General features: G+C 35.3%; 1 protein-coding gene across 2 annotated transcripts in view; it reads left to right on the top strand.

The window, feature by feature from the left end:
- Nucleotides 1-24260, top strand: part of Lrrc4c (leucine rich repeat containing 4C) — a 1536732-nt gene that overhangs the window by 178472 nt on the left and 1334000 nt on the right. The window lies entirely within an intron of this gene.

Raw genomic sequence — 24260 nt, 5'->3', positions numbered from 1 at the left:
CTGAATATCTTGAAATTCACATTTTAACTTTCCTATTAGCTTGTATTTCACTTTGCTGGATTGAATTAGGTCTTCTAGTTTAGATATTCTGTTCTCTCCATCTGTTCTACTAGTGAGACTTTCCAAAGAATTTTTTATTTGATTTACTATATTTTTCAGTGCTAGTATTTCTGCCTGGTTTTCCTTCAGTATTTCTATTTAATTACTCAACTCTTGTAATGACCTTCTTATTTTATTTAAGTGGCTTCCTGTGTTCTCTTGGAATTCCTTCAGGAGTTTGTTTTCCTCTTTAATTACTTTCTTTTCTTCTTTACTTTCTTTGATTTCCTTGAGTATAAATAACATCTTTTTTTTAAACCTTTGTCAGGCATTTCATTTAAAACAGTCTCATTAGGGATCACTTCTGTTGGATTTATCATTTTTGGTGGAATTGTATTGTCTTGATTCTTTGTGTTTCTTGTATTATAATGTAACTATTTTTGCATCCTGAGTTGATTTGCTGTTTGGGTTTTCTAATTATGTGCAGTGCTCTTAGACTTGTAAATCCAACTTTATATACCTTCAGAGTAGGTGTTTATGGTGCCAAGTGTACCTCTTGTATGTCAATCCAACTACAGAAATAATCCTAGATATTGAGTTTGCCTGCTATTCAAGTATTCTAGTGGACAGCAATTTACTGGCAAATTCTAAAATTCAATTGAACAATATCCACATTCCATAAAAACTAGCACAGAGTATGCAAGTGTGAGAAGTAAAGCAAACAGATACCCTTAGCCAAAAATCCTGAAGTGTGTGTGTTGTCCTATACCCTTAATTTTGTCAGCTGGGAAGTAGAGATTTCTGTTCTGAAATGGGTTCCAGGTCAGCTTGGCTCTGAATCAGACCCTGCCCCCAATAATGACAAAAGAAAAAAAGACAAAGGCACTATGAATCTGAAAGCATCAAGGCAACAATAGTCAACCACTTCTAATGACTTCTAAGCTACCATCTTACCCAGAAGACTCTCCTCTGGTGTTTTTTTTTTTTTTTTTTTTTTTTTTTTTGTCTCTTTTTTGTAACTGGCACTTTTTCAGAAAATTGCAACAATTTCTGTATTTTGATGTATATCTAGTTAAAATGGAGTTTTATAGTTGCTCCAACTATGTACTTTGTTTAAACTATTCTAATATGAAGTAAGATTAAAAATGCTTAGGAAGCCTCTCCACTCCTGATTAGACAATGCTATGCTCCAAAGCTCTCCCACCAATCATCTTGGTATCCTTTGCAGAGAATGGGATGCTCTCAGCTGAGCTGTTACTGTAGCAGGAATTCCCTAGGATATGTTAATTTTTCCATAAGGCCATAATGTTTTAGAAAATGTAGACATTTCATCTTATCTATCTTCCTCTTTCAGATGACATCTTATTTTTCATATGATTTGATGTGAATTTAAAGTTTAGCTCAGAAAGAAGACATTGTTTAACAATTTCCAAAGTTTCAATCAAACCTTAAAGTTACTACTGCTTACTTAAATTCTGTTTGAAGCTAATGGTGCTGCTGTAAATGTGATTATTTACTGTGTATGAGACTTCAGATGTGCTAGAAAATAACTTCTATTCTGTTGGCAAATAACAAAGGTTGATATCACAACTTGGTTTCAAATGGTTCACAAATGCCAAATGTCAATAACAACAACAACAAGAATACTATTGGTAATAATAATAATTTATGTGTTAATAATATAAAAACACAGAGAAAATATGAATATTACTAGTATATGTGAAAAGCTACAATAACTACATAACAAGTTAATAACTAAATAACAAGTACCCATAATTGGTTAAAGTCTAACTAACTAAATAAATAAATTAGTAAAATCTGGTTGGAGATTGTAATGAAGTGGTTTGTTATTATTTTGGAAATTTCCTCTGAGTTTACAGAGGACGAAATTGTTCACCAGAGGGCTCAACAAAGTTTATATTTCATTTGCTGTAGTGGTTTGATTCAGGTGTCCCCCATAAACTTAGGTGATATGAGTGCTAGCTCCCCAGCTGATGGATATTTGGGAATTAATGCATCCTGGAGGGAGTGTATTGTTGGGGGCGGGCTTAAGGGCTTTATAGCCAGTTTCCCCATGCCAGTGTTTGGCACACCCTCCTGTTGCTGTTGTCCACCTATGTTGGCCAGGGGGTGATGTCCACCCTCTGCTCATGCCATCATTTCCCCTGCCATGGTGGAGCTTCCCCTTGAGCCTGTAAGCCAAAATAAATCTCTTTTTCCCAGAAGCTGCTCTTGGTTGGGTGATTTCTAACAGCAATGCGAACCAGACTGTAACATTTGCTAATATCCTGAGTAGATTTTTGCCTATTATTTTTACAAAAAATGGTGAAAAGAAGGACACATAAAGGCAATTGTTGTATATGTGGACACGGCTGGCCTCCATTGCCCATCCATTGTGATAGGCTTGCATTTATCTTCAGAGTTTCCTTAGACCACTCAGCAGTTCTGAGTCATTTTACATTCACAAATCACTGTTTCATTCAAATGTGCAACTTCTTTCTCCATATTTCTTGGATAGAAGCAGAACTTTAAATAAGAAAAAAAAAAGCAGACTAGGCAATTTAAATGCAAAGAACAGTTTCATAATATTTTTCCTACACTTTAGGGTTTTTCTACTTGCATCATGATTATAACAAAGGTTTTAATGACTCATGAAAACTTAGGAAAGCATTCTACCAGGTTTTATAGAAATGGGAATTCTTTCTTTTACACCTATGTTTTTAGTCTATATAATTCTTAATTAAATGCATGATTATGCTGGGTATGGTGGGCGTGGTGGTGCATGGCTTTTAATCCCAGTACTCGGGGAGCAGAGATAAGAGGATCTGTTTGAGTTCCAGTCCATCCTGAGATTACATAGTGAATTCCAAGTCAGCCTGGGCTAGAGCAAGACCCTACCTCAACTCAAACAAGCAAATAAATAAAAAAGCATAATTATAATAATATCAGATAGATAGGCTTGAGAAAGATATAACCAACAAAGCAGTATTTAGAGCAAGTGAGCATTTCAACTCAGGAGAAATGCAGGATCCTCCTAGAATCCAGGAACAAAGGATACTGTGCCCAAATGCAATGTACTGTGTAATTGGGAACCCAGAGAATACAATGGTTTTACTAATTTGAAATCGCTGCAAAAAAGATTCCTATTACCTTCTAATATGCAAAGAAAACTGTAAAATTCAAATTATCCACATTTTTTTAATTTCATTTATTTATTTGTTTATTTTAGTAGTTGGTTTTGTATTCAGCAAATACAGTCAGTTTGCTACCATTATTAGGCTCATCCGTGACCTACCCCCTCCCTTTGGCCCCTCCTTGTTGAGGTATATGGATCATACATCTTGGAGTTAGCCCACAGTTATGGGTAAGATAAATTTCTCTGCATATCATGGCCCAACATGTGGCTCTGACATTCTTTCCGCCCCCTCTTCTGCAAAATTTCCCTGAGACATGATGGGTTAATTTATGGTGTGCTTCAGTGATGAGGTGTTGGGGGCCTCTGGGTCTCTGGCTCTCCGATTTGGTAGGAGTTGATTTTTCTCTGTGTTGATGCCCTTCCCCCTTGTGCTGGTATCTGGTTCACCAGGAAAACAGCACACCTGCTTGTTTCGCCAATTTTTCTTAGTTTCAGCCGGGGCCCTTTTGAGGTATGATGTGTGTGGGGGGGTGTCTTTCCTTAGGATCAACATCTATCTGAAAAAGAGAAGCAGATTTTCCAATGGAGAGTAAGTTAGCACCAGGACAAATGAGATAGCCCTTACTTTTATTTTATAGAGAATTTAACAGGTGTAGGCCCTCTTGTAGCCATTGATTGATGATAGCTTGACAATGGACAGCGGTCTTGTGTTTGGATATGGTTCTGACTTGCTTCCCAGCTCCATCTATGGGTTCTGTACCACTGAGAGGATCAGTTAGCCCAGTCAAGAGCTGTTGGTTTCCCACCATGGCTGTGTGCCACTATTGCACTTGTGTGGGCATCACAACAGGTTATTTGCTGCTAAGTAGGTTAGACCATGAGTTGCTTGGACAGACATTGGTCATTTTCCCCCAGTTGCCCATGTAGCACCTGCTGGCCCTAGAAGTGCTGACTGTCTGGGGACTGACTCTCTTCAAGCTTCCAGCCATGCCATTCCATTTTAAGTGTCAAGCATATAAGTTGTCTTCAGCAGTAGGGTATTACCACTAACTTTTGGTGGGTCATCAAGTACTCTGACAGAAATCTGTCGTTCTTTTAGGAAACCTTGTAGGTCTCTTTGATCAAAAGCTCATTGTGGATGATAGCCCCATGCCGGTACTGATAGTTACTGGTCAGTGCCCACTAAGTGAAGGAGGAAAAAGATAACTAATATACAAGAGTTAGAGAGAAGAGAGAGAGGGACAGGGAGGGAGAGAAGATGGAGAAGATTAAGTTTAGTCTTCATCATACCCTCTCCAGTGTCTTGTGGTTCAGGTGTTCCCTCTAAGGGCCTGGTGAAGGTTCAGCCATTTGGTCTGCCTTTTAGGAAGTAGAATTTTATGGTACCATTGTCGTTTGGGTCTAGATCTTCAAATGCTCCTTCCTGCATTGCCATTTTCTGCCTCAACACTTGGAGAATTCACAAGTTATGAACCTCAGTTTTTATTGACATGCACTAGTAATATTATTTAAATAAATATTAAAGGGGAGAAAATACACTGACACATGCTATAGAGGATATACATATTCTCTCTCTCCATATATATATATATATATATATATATATATATATATGTATATGTATATATACTGAGTATATATATATACTGAGTGTGTATATATATATATATATATATATATATATATATATATATATATATATATACATACATACATACACTTTGAGCAAAAGAAGATAGTTGAGAAGTTATAGCTGACTAAGTTTCACTGATGAAGATGACATACAAGATGGTGTGGTGTGTTTGTATGTGGTGTGGGGGAATGACAAACAGTAATGTCAAAAACAAAAAAGAGAGATTCTCTCCACCTTCCATTGAAGACTTGTGGAATAAGAAAAGTAAATGCAAAAAAGCAATGCAAATGGATGGAACTCAAGAAGACCTATATACTTTCTAACATAATCAAAAAGGTGATGCCCACAACAGACTCCAGTGATCAATGATGGTATCTATGACAGAGAAAAGGCTCTATTCCTATATATAATTTAAAGAGGGGCATGAGATTCATAGAGCAATATGAGTCTCAATTCTCTTAGCACTTCAGTACAAGAAAGCAAAAGGAGCTAATGAAAGAAAACAAAATGAACAAGAGCTTTAAGTTAAATGAATCAATATTTTGTAAAAGTTTCCAGTGTTAAGCCTTGGGCAAGTGGAATCATTTAGTTTCATGTCACATATCTCTGATGAACTACTCCAAACAAATTAAACATAATGCCTCATAAATTCTAACCTTCAATTATACAATTAAAACTACATTATTAGAAAACAGCTTCACTAATGACTATTCAAATTCTAAATTTCTCATAATGGTTCCCACTGTGTTTTTGCATACCTATACTGGACAATTTTATTCATTGCCTCATTATTTCAAAGGATTTTTGAATTAACCTTTATATGCAAGCTATTCCAATAAAAATGCCCTTACTGTGTCCTTGGGAAGTATCCCATTTGCACAGATGTGCAATCAAAGTACAGGATACCTACTGAACCAGGATATGCTTTTTATATTTATTAACCATCTAGCTGCTATTCTGTATCCAATAAAACATGCTTATTTCTTTGTAGATAATGGACTCTCAAAACAGAAAAAAAATTCAAATTCCCACAACAAATTCCTCTTATCTCTGAAAGACTAAAATATACCTTTATTCATTCCAAGTAACATGAGTCCCTTTAAAAGTAGAATAGTTATTAGAAAAACTCAGTATTTATTGTTTGAAATGAAGATGTACTTTTCATTTAGCGTTTGCACTCTTTAGAATGCTTTTCATGCTTCTAATTAATTGATGGATCAAAAAGTCTTTGTTTTTCAAAATATTTCACTCATCTTGGGTATTATATTTTCCATTTACATATACTTATATCTATAAGTTGAACATCTTTTTTAAAAAATTAAATATTAAAATTTACTTATTTGATTTATTTGCGTGTGTGTGTGTGTGTGTGTGTGTGTGTGTGTGTGTGTATACATATTGATATACCAAGTGTCTTTATACTGTACATGAATGTTTGTTTTGGCTTTACTTAGGTAGCTGAGGAACTGAACCTGGGCTGACAAGCTTTGTAAAAAAGCAGTTTTGCAGGAAAATAATGGCTCTGTGGTTAAAGGTACTTGCTAGCAAAGCCTGAGAGTTTGAGTTAAGTTCCTTAGTACCCAAATCAAGCCAGATGCATCAAGTGGCACATGCATCTTGACTTTGCAGGGGCAAGAGGCCCTAGTATGCCCATACTGACTCCTCCTTCTCTCTGTCTCAAATAAATTAATAATAATATTTTCAAAAGTACCATTCAGACATCTCCAAGCATATATGTTTTTTCTCTATATATACATATGTATAAATATTTGTCATATAATATGTGTATGTTTATATGTGAAATCCAAAGAATTAGTGACCTTTTGACTGTAAGAGATACAATGACAACTTTATATACTAGCTACTAGATAAAGCTGTAAGAGGTTATGACATCTTGAGGGGACATGAGTAGGTGAGGAATTAAGAGTGAGTATTACAGAGTGAGTGGACAAAGATTATGTAGTCTGAAATGCAATATTAGCATATTTTAGAAAAGAACTCGATATCTGCCTAACAGTATAAAAATTTAATATTCTTACATTAATTGAAATATGATGTTCTCCATTTTATTTTCCTTTCATGTCATTAACTCATTTACTGGTGCTGATTATTTCTGACAGAAAATAAAACTGATCAATCCTTTGAACAAATAGAATTCATTTACTGATTTTTTTGGATTTGGATTTTGTTATTCATAAGCTCTGTTCCAAGCAGGGCAAAGCATTTGGCCTCATGTGTGGTGTGTCTCATTCCCTGTACACCATCATTTATTGCTTTGTCCTTAGTTGTGTATTGAGCTTGGGAAATAACTCTCTGAATTACACAGGAGACATTTGCAAGATTTGTGTACCTAGAGATGGCCACATGGCATGTTTCTGGCCATTGTGATAAAGAAGGATGTTCTTGGAGAACATGAACACTAGCATAATTGGCGCAGGTTGCTAGGTGAAAGGTCTCATTCACTTCCTTCATATATTCATTAACTTTAAAGTTTGTATTTGAAAGTTCGAGCCTAAAAAACATTGTGTTAATGAGGAGAGAAATAATGAACTTCACTTTAAAAATGGATTGAGGAATGGTTCACAGGTTAAAGGTCCTTGCTTGTAAATAGGGCTGGCCTGGGTTCAATTCACCAGTACCTTTGTACAGTCAGCTGAAAAATCGTGATGTATGTGCCTGGAATTTTTTGTTTCTTTGCAGCATCAGAGGCCATGCATGGTGTCTCTTTTTCCTCTCATAAATAAATAACCAACTATTTAAATGGCTGAGTAAAAGAGAGGACAGTCTTGGGATCCTCAGAACAATGCTGACCCTGTCCTAACTCAGTTAACTGTCAAAACACTTTTCACCACAGAACATATGATACTTAATCTCCTGGTGTTCTAATTGGTGAATTTCTATTGTTTTTAGCATAAAGCACTTATGACTGATGCAGAAACATGTGATTCTCAACAAAACTCTAAAACTAGGGATTACTATTGACGTGAAAAATTAAAGAAGTAGGGCTGAAGAGATGGCTTAGTGATTAAGGTGCTTGACGCAAAAGCCAAAGGACCCAGGTTTGATTCCCCAGGACCCATTTCTTACACATGTATAAGGTGGCACATACATCTGGAATTTGTTTGCTGTGTCTAGAGGCCATGACATGCCCATGCCCAGTCTCTCTCTCTCTCTCTCTCTCTCTCTCAAATAAATAAATAAAAATAAAAATAAATAGTTAAAAATAAACATATCAAGAGAGCAAATATAAACTGATTATGGCTAAGAAGCAGAGGGAAAACAGGAATCCTTGTACACTGTTGTACAGAATGTAAATTAGTTCAGTTATTATTGAAATCAGTGTGAAATTTCCTCAAAAATAAAGAAAAAACTGAAACTAGAACTGTCTTATCACCCAGCTGTACCTCTTTTTACTCAACCCTTTCCTTCAGAAGTTGTTTCTTTTAGATGATTCACGTGTACATTTACCTCCACATCATAAATGTAATTATTATGACTATTAATCTCAGAAAATACATTCAAAATATGCAGAAAATATTTTGTATTTCTTAATTGGTGCATTAAGATTCAATATAAATTTAATGAAAATTTTATACAAACATTTCAAGTTGTATAAGGTCATTGGGTTTTATCAAAAAATTGGGGTTATTTTTTGGTACCAAATTATGTTTTTATCTAATAGAAATCTGAGTTCTACACATTTCTGTTCTATAAATTGCTTTTTTCATCTCTGAAAATACCAATATATCTTAAATTCTTCCAAAATTTGTAGTTGGAGAGAATATTCCAAAAAGTATGATGTGAGGACAGTCTCACCTTGGGAGCTAAGCCAGACAAAGACATCACAGTAAAAGAAAACTTCAGGCTAACCCTCTGATGGATATAAATGCAAAACGCATCAATAAAATATCAGCAAACTGATTCAACAGCACATCAAGAAGATTGCAAATCGTGACCAAGTGGAATTTGTCGTTGGAGGTCAAGAATAGTTTAGCATGCATCAATCAATGTGATACACCACATTAAAAAATAAAAGATAAAAACCACATAAATCATCTCAACTGATGTTGAAAAATCATTCCATAAAGCCTACATTTTGTCTCAGTGAAAATTCTCAGGAGTGTAGGGATAGAAAGAAACAGTTATAGTGTGATAAAGTATAAAGTTCAGTATAATAAAGTGAATTTATAGAAGCTCAACATTATGATCAATGGGAAAATTCATTTTTTTTTTCTTCTAAGACACAAAGACTGTCATACTTAACTTCTCTTCAGCATTCAGAACATTATTAGGTCAATGTTGACTCCTTCAGCATATACCATCATTAATCTATTTCATTGAATTGCTAGTTAGAAAAAAAAACAGATAGACCACGGTTATCTTATCTCATTTTTTAAAATATTTCCTGGATGTAGATATTTGGACAGGAGCTATGGATTTATTATTGAGTAGGTTTCAGAAAGAAGAAATTGTAGGCTCAGAAAATAAAAGCAGTTAGTTGGGGGTTGGTGCAAATTTCAATTGCAGACCTCAAAGGTAGATTAAATAAATAAAAAATAAAATGAAATGAAACAAAGACATATCACCAAGGTTAGCAAATATATAAAGTCAGAGTTCAAGAACCATGACCAGAGCTTCTTTGAAAGCTGAAATGGTTCACCTGAAGTACTCAGCTCTGCGATGTTTACCATCCTTCAGCACCTGAGCAGAATGTTGTTGGACCCTCACACACAAAGAGAACATTAATCATTATTCCATCTTCATCTTCTATTAATTTCCTTTCCAAGCCAGGCTCTGAAACAGATGATTGGAGTATCTTATAAGAACATTGGGTTTTGAATTATTTCCCCATTTTGCATGGAGAAATATATAGAAAACAGTGGGCTAAAGATGGGGAAACACAGAAAACCATAGATCAGATGCTGCCTGGCAGGTGACATATCTCTGACAACTTACTCATATAAAGTACAGAGAAAATACAATTTGAAACTGACCTGAGATGTCCAAGTAAAATATCACCTCTAGTAAATCTTAAAAATCTTGCTGTCAGGATCAGTTGGCTTTATTACAGACAAAAGTTTAAAGAGTATATTGGATGTGATAAATTTGGTGAAATTTGTGACATGTGTGTGATATGATACAATATGTGAGAGTGCATCAGTACAGAGCCCATCTTCAATGTCATGGTGAGGACATTCCTAGAGAAAAGGTATGAAGATCTTACTGCCTTAAAACTTAAAATTGCTCTGTATATTATTCTACCTAGTTTTTGAAATGTAGAAACATTACAAAAGTAAACATCAAATAGTAATCTGTTTTCTGAAAGAAGGTTGTAACATGTAAAACATCAAATACCACTGCATTTCCTATTAAGGCTTATTTCCTTTCTCATCTTTAACCACCTGAGTATTTGTCATTGAATGCGAAGAAACAATTTATTTTGTATTACTTTTTATTTAGCATTGTATGACCTATTAAATTTATTGGTGATTTGTATTAGACACTGCAATATACAAATTATTGTATTTTTTTCCCAAGGTTGTTGATGTTAGAGCTATAATTCTAACAGTCTGAAGCTACATTGAAATGTGTAGTTTTAATAACATTCGCATTTGAATAGTTACCCTGGCTCAAATTACCCACTAATTTATGTAGTTCCACAGCACTTCCTTTTCTTTTGTGCTTTAAAAAAAAGCTCTTGTGGGCTGGGGAGATGGCTTAGTAGTTAAGCGCTTGCCTGTGAAGCCTAAGGACATCAGTTCGAGGCTCGATTCCCCAGGACCCACGTATCTGGAGTTCGTTTGCAGTGTGGCTGGAGGCCCTGGTGCACCCATTCTGCTCTCTCTCTCTCTCTCTCTCTGCCTTTCTCTCTCCGTCTATCGCACTCAAGTAAATAAATAAAAATAAAAAAAAAATAAAAAAAAAGCTATTGTGAATATGGACCTTGGGGTTTTAGTGTGTGAGTGTGGGTAGGTATGAGCTACAGCATGTGTATGGAGATCAGAGGACGCTTTTCACTTCATCCCTCATATTCTGCTTCCTTTTGAGGTGAGTATCTCATTGCTGTTCACTATTCATTTTCAATATTCTTAGAAATTGTCCTTCTATACCTCCCTACTCACCATAGGTGCACAGGAATTACAGAAGCCCACCATAGCTTATGGTTTTTGTCCAGGGAGTAGGGACCAAAACCTAGGTCCTTGGAGCTGTGCCACTAGCACTTAATCTACTGAACCACCTCTGTAGCCCTATTTCTTACTTTTTAATTAGTTCTTCATAATACATGGCAGAATTACATAATGCAGACATCCTGTGGATTTAAATACATGTATTGTGCTGATTAACAATGTCCATATCCATCTATAGTAGTTATTATATTATGGAGAAAATTCAATGCCATAAGAGAATAGTTATAGTCAAATCTCAGTATAGTTAGAATTTTTAAGAATTACATTCTTTTAGGTCATTGCTATATTTATAATGAAAGATAATTTTATCTTCATGGACTGTGTTCATTATGACTAAATTACCATCATCCTTGTTAATTCTCCTTTCCTGCTATAATATTTTCATTGTGACATATTATGAATATGTACAACCATAAAGAGCCACAGATTATGTTGCATTCTGAAAATAACAAATTTCATTGGAATATAAACCAAATGAAAAATGCTCCTTAATATAAAGCTTTGCAGGAAGAAAAGCAAGTCATAAGATATAATAATCTTCTCTTCAGAAAATTCATGGTCATAGTACCTTCCTTCAAATAAAACATTATGGAGCAATAATCAAATTAAATTATAGTAAATATTTTTATATCCAATATATATATATCTTGAACAGAGATTTATGCAACTGAGGATCAAAATTAGCTCATCCAAAATCATACAAGAGTGAGCAATCAGAGCCCAAATCTCATGTCACTCTCTTGTGTTTGATTTATTTCAAGCTCTGTCAACTGGATTCAATTGTTTTGTCCTCAAGTGATTTTTGCTTTTGAGGCTTAAACAGCCTGGGCTCTTGTAGTACCATCTCTTTTGGATATAAGTAGGTAGGAACACGAGAACAAAGAAGAACTATGTTACCCAAGGACATTGTCCTGGCTCTTAATCTTTAATTCTACCTTCAGGATTTCTCATACCAGGTTTCTCTTCTACTTGATGATGACATTGGGTTTTATGTGGGCACTGGGGAATCAAACCTAAGTCATTTGGCTTTGCAACAAGCACCTTACCCACTAAGGAATCTCTCTAGCCCTTGTCTACCTTTTATTTATACATATATTGGAAGATACTTCCTCCCTTTTTGGCCTCTACCCACTTTTATAATCCCTTCCCTCTCCTATTGTTCCTGTAGACAGTTTTACATCTGTTTTCACAATCACACACATACAAACACACACACACAGATACAATATGCACATGCAAAGACATACATATATGATTTTACTTATCTACATAAAATCTTGTAACTATAAGTAAAATGAAGCATAAAATATTTATCTTTCTGTGATTGACTTAATTCACTTGATATAATTACTTCCAGCTGCATCCATTTACCTACAAAGAACATAACTTGATTCTTTGTAGTTAATAAAATTGCATTGTGAACATAATCCAAATTTTCATTATTCATTCCTCTGCTGTTGAACATCTAGGTTGGTTCCATACTAGTTATTGTGAATAGTGCTTCAAGTGTTTCTGTAACATGTATGTGGTCAACACTGAATCCTTTGGGCAAATATCCAGGACTGGAACAGCTAGCTGATGTGAAATACCTTTTGCTATTTTTTTTTTTTGAGAAAACTGCATACTGATTTCAACAATGGCTTGGCATGTTTTCATTACTACTAGCACTATATAAGTATCTAGTTTTATCTGCATTATTTTTGTCCCATTAAAATGATACAAAGTCACAGTACATGATTTTGAAATATTAGAGATATCAGTGCTTTAAAGACCAATGACAGAGCATTGGCCTCACATTTTCATAGTCTGAATTTGATCTCCAGCAGTATAAACATACAACACAAAATAATAAATAAAATGTAGATGAGTATGAAGAATAAAATTATATACATTATAATTTGGATTATTGAAATTATTCTGGACATTGTTTTTCATTTTTATTATAATATATTTCTAACATTTCCTATGAGATGAAATGTACCTCTGTGGAATTATATCTGCTTGCTGATTATTTTAGATGTACACTAGAATTTATTTAGAACATCTTTGTATTTTTGTTATTTCTTTTGTTTTTCTTCATTGTGTTAACACATATACATAAAGTATTATTGATATTTTCACTGCTTGCATTGTTCCCTTCAAAGTCCTTGATGTAGAATACCAACTATATCATTTGTGGAAGAGTGAGGGTGAAAAGGCTTTTCCTTTTATAAGTAGAATCATGCATATAGATAATGTATTTTGATTAGTATCCACCTGGCTTATCCTTTCTTGTCTCCTTTCTACATCCTCTGAGCCCATCTCTCCAACTATTCCTCCTGCTACTTTCACTTCTTCTTTTTTTGTAAGCCAGTGAACTGACTTATGTCACGTGCATAGACATGTGTGCAAAATTATTTTCTGGAGCACATTATGTACTTGTGCAGCATCACTGAAGCAGTGACTTGTTCTCACCTATTAGCTTTTAAAGTGTCAATATTTCCATATTGGAGGATGGAGTCTAATTACTCCCTCCATTCACAATGGGATGTTGATGGCCAAATTTTGTGCAGTCCATTTGCAGGATATGCTTTGTGAAATGTAAATGTATATGAAGTTTAGTTCTAATTTTAACATCACTTCACACACTATGGACAGAGGTCGGCTTTATAGCTTATTCTGTTCCCTATTTTTTAAGTGTAGAAAAAAATGGAGTTCTAGTATTTCTGTACTATTTGTTAGTTAAAATCACAGAGTAATTTATTTCTTTGTGGGGCTGACCCATATTCTATCCAGACATGAAGTAAAACTGAGTTCAAACTTAAGTATAGGGTCTTTCTATTGCAAAAGTTTGGGGTTAATTTCTATTTTCTTTTCTTAGCATTATAGGAATGCATTGGTATATTTTTTAAAAGACTTTTTATATTTTATTTATTTATTTATTTATTTATTTATTTATTTAAGAGAGAGAGAGAAAGAGGGGGAGAGAGAGAGAGACAGAATGGGTGCACCAGGGCCTCTAGCCACTGCAAACAACTCCAGATGCGTGTGCCACCTTGTACACTGGTTTACATAGGTCCTGGAGAACCAAACACGGATCCTTTAATTTTGCAGGCAAACACCTTAACAGCTAAGCCATCTCTCCAGCTTGCATTTGTATATTTTAAGCTGTCTCCATGAACCTAAGACTAGCATTCCTGAGGCTAAAAATCTAGAGAAATATGTTTCCTTTTGGGAGATGAATATTATACTAGAATGAAAGGAATCAGTTTGTAAATGTCACACTAAATTCAAAGTGCAAACCACTGTACACAAGTCATATTCATCTTAATTCTGTGGTTAGAGTTGGTAGGGCATATTTCAGATATATTAAATCTCTCTTGTGTTGAAAAATTTATGAATCTGGAACACCTTATTTCACGTGCACGTGCATAGCATGCATACAGGAGGAGGCTCAATGGTCTTCACTCATATGCAGTAATACCAAGTGAATACTTCATATATGCAATTTTAATGTATTACTTGAACATATCTTCTTCATGCAGTCTTATTCAATGATTTCTCAGCATATTTTAACTTACTCCTTATTTCTCTGTGAGTATTCAGATTTCTTAATCTTCTAACCCAGCATATCACACATTTGTAAAGAAGATAAATGGATAGCCATACATTTTGAACTATTTTATCATTATAGTAAAAATAAAATTTCTGAGCTGGAGAGATGGTTTAGCGATTAAGGCACTTGCCTACAAAGTCAAAGGACCAGGTTTGAGTCTCTAGGACCCATGTTAGTCAGATGTGCAAGGGGGCACATACCTCTGGAGTTTTTTTGCAGTGGCTGGAGGCCCTGGAGCGCCCATTCTCTCTATTTCTCTCTCTCTCTTCCTCTTTCTCTGTCAACTAAATTAATAAATAATTTTTTAAAAAAAAAAATCCTGTAAAACTAACACTTCATAGCTAACCTCTCCATTTTTTTTTTTTTTTTTGGTGTGTGTGTTGTGTGTGTGTGTGTGTGTGTGTGTTTGTTTATGCCATATGTGGTATGGTGAGAGAGAGAGAGAGAGAGAGAGAGAGAGAGAGAGAGAGAGAGAGAGAGAGAGTAGTTTGTGCAGTATATGTACATGTCTGTTTAGATGCTTGTGCCCACTGCACATCTATGTGGAGGCCATAGCAGAACTTTGTGTGTCCTCAATGATGGTCTTTTGTATGTTTCCTTGAGACAGAATCTCCTGCTGTTCCTGAAGCCATAGTTTCTTTTTTTTTTTCACACTGGCTAACTAGGGAGCCCTAGTTATTCTCCTATCTCTGACCCCAACATTAGTGGAGTTATAGGCATGTATGGCCATGTCAAGCTTTTTATTTAGCTGCTGGGAATTGAACTCAGAACCTCACCTCCCCAAACCCTCTTACTCCCTTTTTAAAAGAAATGCTATATATTTCTTTACTGAAGTCTCTGATATGTAGTCCATTAGCTCCTTCACCTAATCCCATCATGCTGAACAAATCTAAGGAAAGTTCATACAACAAAGTAGCTCCAGTATTGTAGCAAAGAAGCTACCAATATATTTTCATGATGCTCCCCCATGAAGCATGACAAAATACTCAAAATATCTTCCCTTATGAAATTCAAATTTATGAATGTATGAAAGCAAAATGGTTTGCTCACTGATTTTATTGTTTTATTTTCAACACATATAATCTTTAACTGCCAATCGTATCTATGCATTTGTATTAAATCATATTGTCTATGATTTCTTTCTTTACTTCCTGAGATTCTATGGTAATCATTTATCAGACTAGGAAGGCTGCCCGAACAAAAGACCACTGTATAAATGCCAAACACAGCATGCATTTTTTGCTTATAATTCTTGAAAGTAGAAGTCTGTAGTCAGAGTTCTGTGGAGAAAGTTTTCTTGGAAGACTTGAATTTATGATGGGGAGACTGCAACATTCAGCTATGTACTGTCTTCCCATGTTTCCTTATGTGTTATGTGGATTGAGAGAATCTGGTGACTTATACTCTTTGCACAGAGATTTCAGCCCTATAAGATTAAACTCTGTATGAAACTCTATGATCTCGTTTTGTAACCTTTAGTACCCATGTAAAACTTCATATCTAGCTATAGTCACACCAAATGTTAATGCTTCAACATAGGAATTCTGAGAATACACAATTCATGTCATGTGCTCACTATTCAGTAATAGCAATGAAAACTACTACTTCTATGAAAAATAGGTTTTATTATGCTAATTTTGAAAGTGAAAAAATAGACTACATGGATTTTTATCTTTTGGTACTTTTGTTTGGAAGGAATGGGCATGGACTTGTAAGAGCAGATGCCTTCTGGAATGGTAAGCAATGTACTATGGACTATTATGTTGAGAATTTGAACATATTAAGTGCAGAGAGGACTGAACTTGAAGCATGGCTTGTGAGCTTTCTAAAGGGAAGGAAAGACTGTACAACACCTTGCTGGAACTGGGCTATTGGCATAAGGTCTGTGTGCACTCTCTTGCCCAAGCTCAGAGAGTTTGATCAAGGTTAAATTTGTAACGGACTGATGTACTTGGCTAATGATATTGGACTGAGAGATTTAAGATTTAAGTTGGATAAACTTAAATTAAAAATTATAGGCACTGAGTCTGGTTTTAGGTTAGTGAAGCTGCTATTGTCAAACACATCAACAATCTTAAGGAAGATGGCACAACTGCTTTACATTAAAACAATGGCGAAGTTGCCTGAGGAAAGACTGTCATAGAAATGTAAATTCTTTTGGAAAGAGTTGACTGGATAAGGAACCTGCTCTTCAAGGTTAAGAGTTATTTCATCCCTGAATTAAGAATATGGCTATGTCCTGCACACCTGGTATTGATTGTGGAAGCATGAGAAATGTGAAGAAAGGTCATGAAGTATACATGGGTCCTAGAAGCCTCTGCTGAGATGCTTCATATAGGCAGGGTGTGATGACCCTGAGGCTGGAAAAGCTATTAGAAGATGGACTGTGGTTTGAATGGATATGCAAAACTGTTTTGGATATACCAGGACTATGCAAAGCCTACAATGGAGGCTATTGGCTAGGGATGGAAGATTTCCCTGGCTACTCAGCCCAGCTGGAGAGGCAAAATTGGAAAATCCAGAGACTGTCAGCCACTGGTTATATTGGACTTGAACTACAAGAAGTTTGATGTTTACTTGGTGGTTGTTGAGTTTACACCGTTCCAACCTCTCCCTGTTATGCCTTATGGCAGTTGAGAATGTTTAACTTGTGCCTTTATATGCTCAAAATATATAACGTGTTTGACTTCACAGGTCTCACAGCTAAGAGACCATCTTAAATGTCAGAGAACACTTAGGACTTGGGGACTATTTTAAGTTGGAAAAGACTATGGGGACCTTCAAATTTTACAATATACAATCTGAGATGGGGGCCAGTGGTGGAAGGTGAGTTTGAATAGATGGTTCTCAATATATTCATGATTTTATTATAGTTTGTAATTTAGATGTGCAGCCACCAGGCTGGAGGAGGTACCACTGTGGGCAGATATTTAGTTCCTGCCCTAAGGTGTGAAAGTAGATTTGGAATTCCAGTCTAAAGATATACAGAATGTCTTAGTTCTTCCTGGGATTCCTGAAGTGTATTCATTTGTGGTGCTCATGATAGCTTTTTTTTTTTTTTTCCTCTCTCTGTCTGTTTGGACCAGTGAAAGTAGGTCAGCTTCTTCTGCCATTATGCAACTTCTTCTGAATCTGTAATTTTCAAGCAAATCCCTTCCTCCATAACTGCACCTGATCTGGAGGTTCATGTCAGTAACCTGGAGCTGTCTATTAAGGGTCCTTTTTTTTGTGTCATTTTTTTTTCACTACTAGAGCTGTTCCAGAATTCCTGATAAGCATGTTAAATTGTAAGTTTTACTTTGTTGAGGATAAAGACCATTCTCTAACTTCCTAAGAGCAAGGTATTTTACCAGATCTTTTATTCATTTTCCTTTTCCTACTTCTTTTGAATAACTGTTTGCCAGACAGTCAGTGGAGAAGAATTAATCACTAACCAAGATATTCCAAAATGACACTCATTTTAAGATAAAGTCATAGTATTGCCAATCTGTATTTGCATCAATGTTATAAGAAGATAAAAAAAAAACACATAACACGATGATTCTATGGGAAGCCTTATATCTGTCTCCTATAGATTATTTCTACTTAGATCTATATGAAGTCAGCTTTGGTGCTCAGTTATCTCAAATTAAAAAAAAAATTGTATTTTTATATTTGATAAAATGGCAATTGGGCTGAATATATTTGTTGATGCTTACAATCCTTTAATGGTAGAGGCCAAAGGGCAAGGATTTCAAGGTTATCTTTAGCTATGTACCAAGTTTGAGCCCAGCCTAAGATATGAGATCCTTTCCCAGTACAAAAAAAAAAACAAGGTGATTGTACTCCATTACAAATTTGACAGTTGAATAAAACTATTTTTGTATAATATTAAAACTTCCTCTTGGTTTCTTTGAAAAACATATTTTTATAGAAAACCCTACTTACAAAGGGAAAGTGAGTTAAGAAAGATGAAAAGTATGAATAAAGTTACAATTGGAGATCTATCTTGGTCTTCCACTTATGCCTCTTTCTGAGAAAGAGGCTCCTTGCACTAATGACTGTGCTGTGTAGGTTTGTTTGCATGATTTATTCCTTTTATGGTAATGAACTATAAATATGTATGAGAACCTGTCAGCAAAACAAAGAAGTAGCAACATAGAAAATTTCATGAAAACCTTGTCCCTTACCAGAAAGGACTGCTTCTGGTGGCAGACATTCCTGTCTGGTCTCCTCCCCAAAGAACTTCTCACTTCATTCCCTGGACTTAATACATACTATTATTGTCTCCATGACAACATTGCTTCACATTTCACTGGTATATTTCAATGGTATATTTCTACTTATACAGATGTGTATATCTCCCTGTTTTAACACTTACTTATACAGATGTGTATATCTCCCTGCTTTAACACTTACTTACAGAGGTTTGGATGAAGTTTTATTGCTGTATTTGCCATGAATTTCCTACATAGTATCTCCTTCCATGGTTGTTCTTTAAAAAAAGTCATGTTGGCTGAAAGGTGTTATTATTGATCTACTTCCTTTAGGCTTTTGTGATTGTGAACTTTTGTTTTAATAAGTTTACTCATAATGTAAGCTATTCAGGAAACAAGTAGATAGATGGAGGATAACTAGATGGGTGCAGAGAAATTAAATCATTATTGGGCTCATTATTTGTTGCTCATATGTCAGATATTATGCTAAGCATTCTAATTGGGCTATACACTGTAATTATTTTCATGGGTTCCCTTGAATTTATTCAGTGTAAGGGCCTATTAGTATAATCTAACATTTGGGAAAAAAAGATCACCTCACCAATTAGGTAGGACTAAATATTTTATTAGAGTTCAAATACCCTGCCTTCAAATGGACTCAATATAACAGAGTTTACCTCATCCTGTTGTGGTATTGATAGCTTCACATTTCAATGACATTTTCTAGTGGAGTAGAAATATGGATAAAACATAGCAACTGCATTTAGAAACAAGATAGCATTGGAGGAAATCAATAGCCTTAATAAAGTATGACCGAGGGTTTGCCATTCAACTTACACATGCTCCAATTCCTATCTTCAGGAATCTAGTCAAACACCCAGGGCTGTATGAAAGGTTGTCTGTTTTATTGACTAGCTGACTATAAAAATGAAAAGGCTCGAACACCCAGTCAAAATGCAGCTGTTTGTGGTGAGGGCTGGTGAAATTGAGGGCCTGGAGGATGTTTCAATGTAGTTAATGAAGTGTATTGTCAGTGGAAACAATGTGTATAATGGTATAAGTTTTTATGAGCTTGTGTGCTCATATTTCCAGTGACCAGCAGCACCCATGATAATGACATGCATGTTACTTACACCATGTGGTAGGAAACATAATTATGAAAATGTGCTGTAAATGTATGAAAGAGCAAAAGGAGAGAAGCAAGCTCTTGGTACACTTGTGACTAATTTGCTTGTTTTCATTCACCATGTACTAAGTGTCACAGCATTGTTCTCACAGGAACATCAACATTGATCTTGAGACATATATATGTGATTAATTTTACCATGATACAGGTTATATGTATGATTTGCATGCATAGTAAAAGAGAGGAGAAAATACCTCCAGTTTAAGTTTAATATTGTTAATATTTTTCATGTTTCCTACCTGTTTTGAAGTGAGAGTTTTATTAACAGCTATAATCCTTCAATATGTGCAGTTTTATCTAATTGCTTACCTCACATCTGAGTAATTTTCATGTAAGTACAAATGCAATAATGATAGTTGGATTTCTCTGTCACTCTTCTGTTGAAAACAGTGTACAAAACCAATTCTAGTTATACAAAGTGTAAATCAAGTTTTCTTGGTTGGAGAAAAGTACATAACAAAAAGCAGTTTAAGGGCTGGGTAACTAGTTCTGTAGTTCAAGTGCTTGCTTACAAAGCCCACTGCCCTGGGTTCAGTTCACAAGTCCTTAGATAAAGCCCATTGTAAAAGTTTTGAATGTGTCTGGAGTTTGCTTGGTAGTGTCATAAGACTCTAATGTGTCCATATACACAAACACACATATGTGCAAATAAACTAATAAAAATATTTTAAAAAATCAATTAAGGGAAAAATAGTTCATTTCAGTTAACACTTCCAGGTTACATTCCATCATTGTAGGGAAGGCATGGTGACAGGTACTTAAAGCAGCTGTCACATTCATCACAGTGGGGAATAGGGAGCAATGAATGTTTCTGCTCAGCCAGTTCTCTTTCTTTTGAAACACCCTAAAATCCCAGCCCATGGAATGGTTTAGTCTATAGTGAATGTGAGTCTTCCCACCTGAATTAACCTATCAAGATAATCCACCATAGACATGTACAGAGACTAGACTAATCCACAGAATACTTCTCAGGGGTTCAGGTCAACCAATGTTAACTAAAAGTATAAATTACAGCAATCTAAGATATAGGTAATATTTTTTTTCTTAGTGTTAACAAGTAAGTAAGATACCAGACCTGGCTGTTCAAAACAAAATTCTTTCCAAAATGTGAACTCTCTTACCTTTACATTAGACAACAGTTAGCAGAATTCTGTGCAATGTCAAATCTCAGATTCCCAAGGCCTTGTGTATTCTATGGGCAATTTTTCTAATATTATACTGTTATGTTAATAAGTGTTCAGTGTCTATTGTGAGAAGAGCATGAGTATATATTTTTGTTCCAATCAAACTGTATTTATGGACACTAATATTTGAATTCAAAATAAGTTCATTGGCCATAACTTGTATTCTTATAATCTCTTATCTCAGCCATCTAAGTAGTCAAAATTATTCTTAATGTTGAGGTTCAACAAAGAAGCCTGTAGAAGCTATGCTGATCCCTTATTATAACTTATATATGTATAATCCACAACCTAGGAGCTTCCCCAGTGGGCAGTTAAAGACGATGCTTGAGGCCTACCAAGATGAGTGGTAGTATGATTAATCTCTCTGTGAACTGAGCTTCTACTATTTTTTAAAAATGTTTTTCACTATATTTCCAAGCCACGTATGCTCAAAGGTATTGGATGGATATTTTTTACACCTGAATTTTACTGTAAAACAACCAAATATTGATAATATACCAATAGATTTTATTTGCTATTGTTAAATAGATAAATTGTCTCTCATATGTCATTCTAAAGTGTATTCTAAGATGATACACCACTTGAGAATGAATAAAAATCAAAGTAGATACTTTGCTTGAGTGTTTTTTAATCTTATTCATTTTGGGAACTTTTTATCCCCTGTTTCAGGCATCTAAGAAATTAGTTTGATGGAAAAATATTAATTTTCCTGAATGCTGTTCTTCAAATCCATTTAAAAGGAAGAGGCAGCTGATCTCTTTCATGATGGAGAGCACTGTCTGTCTGGTATTCTCTTGTGGAGGCTAAGGATGTGAGCCATGTGTACAGCTCCATTCCTTCTTAATCTGAACGTGTGCCTACCCAGGAACATGCCCTAAATGAACTCCTTTAACCTTTCATTACTGATGCTAAGGGAAAGTTGTGCCAGGAACCAGGTGAAATCTATTCAACCTGACCAATTCGATGGTGATATCTTTCCCAAAGCCTTAAGTCTGTTAGTAGTGTTGTATTTAACTCCATTCAGATTTCTAAAGTCATGAGCTGCTGATCAGTAGAGACCTGGAATCTGGTCCTACCCTATGGCATCAATAGGTGCAGTAATGATGAGACATAAGACAGCTGAAGCCTAGACTTTAAAGAGGGCATATTAAGTACAACAGGAATTTTCTTCTTCTTCCTCTGATTTCTCAGAAGTGAGTTTAAGGAGTTAATATCCTCCTGATTGGTTCTTTTTCCTGTTCATAACCATATTATTCCAGATGGAACACCAATGCCATTTGAACGTCAAAATAACTCTAACTCCCTACTTTTTACAGTATACCTAAAATCTCAACAACTTGCTAGTGTTTTCATTTTACACAATTGTTAAAAAAAATTCAGCCCCATGTTAGCCTCCTCCCTGCCCTCCCCCTCCCCCTGGCCCCTCCTTGTTGTATATGGGGTATATGGATCATGCATTGTGGGGTTAGCCCTCAGTTATGGGTAGGAGGAAATGTCTCTGTGTATCATGACCCAACGTGTGGCTCTGACATTCTTTCAGACCCCTCTTCCACAAATTTCCCTGAGCCATGTTAGGGTCATTTAGGTCTGCTTCAGTGATGGGGACTTGGGTGCTTCTGTGTCTCCGGATATCTGATTTGGTAGGAGTTGATTGTTCTCTGTGTCAATCTCCTTCACCCTTGTGCTGGTACCATTTCAATGAATACAAAACTAATTTAAAAAAATTAAAAATCAACCAGATCCTAAAAGTGAAAGCTTTCTGTAATAAGTAACCCCCTTGCTTCACTAAATAAATGGCCATGAAAGGAAAGGATAGCAGAATGTATGTGATAAAGAGTCTTAAAATCCCTGCCAACTTAAAAAAAAAAATCCCAGCCCCTGCTGTCTGTACTTACTATACATATACTCTGGTCCCCCAGGTCCATCCATCTTGGAACTTGCTGGAACTGAATTTTGCATAATCCGTGATCATTTTCCCTCTAAACCACACCCCCACCACACACACATTCATTCAGGTTTCTGAAAAAACATAAACTTACTCTAGTTTTTTGAACTAAATGAACTAGTCTACAGGTTAAATTTTTTCCATGAATATATTTTCATTACAACAATTTTACTTCATTGACTACATTTGTCTTTGTATTTTCAGATCTGAATATGATGGCAATAAACTAAAATTTCTTAAATTGACTTGATGTGCCTCGTTAATAATTGAACAAGGTTTTTGAACCAGGTTATATATAAGTGCCACCAGAAAATAAATTACCTACAGTTACACACATGTTATATACAGAATAAGCTAAATGAAAAGTTTGGACAATGGACTTAGGTATTTCACATCTTGCTAGAATTTATTCTGACATGTTCAAGTTTGGTGCTCACAGGCTTAAGCAATTGTTGGGAACCTTCTTACATGTTTAGCTGTGAAATTACCCTTTGACATAATCATGCCATTTATTTTTTCATCCAATAACAAGCCACTCATCTGCATCCCTCTCTGATGTTCTGCTCATTTCTAACAGAGCACTGAACATTGCACAGTCTACTTCCAGAGCTTCCATGAATATTTATGAGCAGCCTGCTTCTTTACAAATTAAAGAGCAGTAAGATGAATGAGAGTAGTGAATCAGAGAATACACACATTGCAATGAAGACAGAAATTTACTATCTAGCTTCTATTTAAAACCTGATGACTCAGAGAAGAAGGCAGTCCACATCCATTTCCACACATCTTTTAGTGCTTTTCAACATGACACTTTAGAGTTCAGCACTGTTGGATTAGACATGTTTTACTCCGACAATAGTATTTCTCTATGTATGCGTATCTATGTAAATACATGTGATAAAATATGTATTTAAGACAGGTCATTTTGAAATAGAAGGGACTGAAATAAGTTTGTTGGGCTGAATATTAAATATTTTCATTAAATCTCATTTTCTGTGTTGTCTTGGTGATACGGATGTACCTAAGACCACTAACGAATAATTCTTAAATAAAGCAAAATGCTACTTGTTTTTAAATTGATTTCGAATGTCTTTGGTTTGCATTTTTCTTCACTTAGTTAGATTTTGAACAATTATTCATTAGGTATAATGGTCTTTG

This window comes from Jaculus jaculus, chromosome 9, assembly GCF_020740685.1.
Source record: "Jaculus jaculus isolate mJacJac1 chromosome 9, mJacJac1.mat.Y.cur, whole genome shotgun sequence".
Lineage (NCBI taxonomy): Eukaryota > Metazoa > Chordata > Mammalia > Rodentia > Dipodidae > Jaculus > Jaculus jaculus.
Note: the sequence above shows the minus strand (reverse complement) of the source record. Positions and strands in the feature narration are given on the sequence as shown.